The following is a 390-nucleotide window of genomic DNA, read 5'->3' as shown; positions in this document are numbered from 1 at the left end:
GTGGCGGGCTGCGACAGGCTGGGGCGCGGCGGCGGACGCGTCCGGCTCCGTCCGGACGTGTCCGGCTGCGGAGAGGGGGAATTTCTAGGGTTTCGCCTGGATTTGGAGGGGGAGATGCATATTTGTAGGTAGAGGGAGCTAGGAGTGTCCAAATGAGGTGTAGTTTTCGCCCACATGATCGTGATCCGACGACGGAGAGCATGGAAGTGACTTAGATGGGTTATTGGGCTGTTTTGGAGGGGTGTTGGGCTGCAACTCAAAATAGGCCATTGCGGTTATGCGGTTAACCGTTGGAGTACCAAACGAGCTCCAAATGACCCGAAACTTGACAGGCGGTCTACCGGTGCTATACCAGGGCCACTTGGCAAGTCTCGGTCCATTCCGAGAACA

The sequence above is a fragment of the Triticum dicoccoides genome, chromosome 3B (genome assembly GCF_002162155.2).
Source record: "Triticum dicoccoides isolate Atlit2015 ecotype Zavitan chromosome 3B, WEW_v2.0, whole genome shotgun sequence".
Lineage (NCBI taxonomy): Eukaryota > Viridiplantae > Streptophyta > Magnoliopsida > Poales > Poaceae > Triticum > Triticum dicoccoides.
This window is presented reverse-complemented; position numbering follows the sequence as displayed.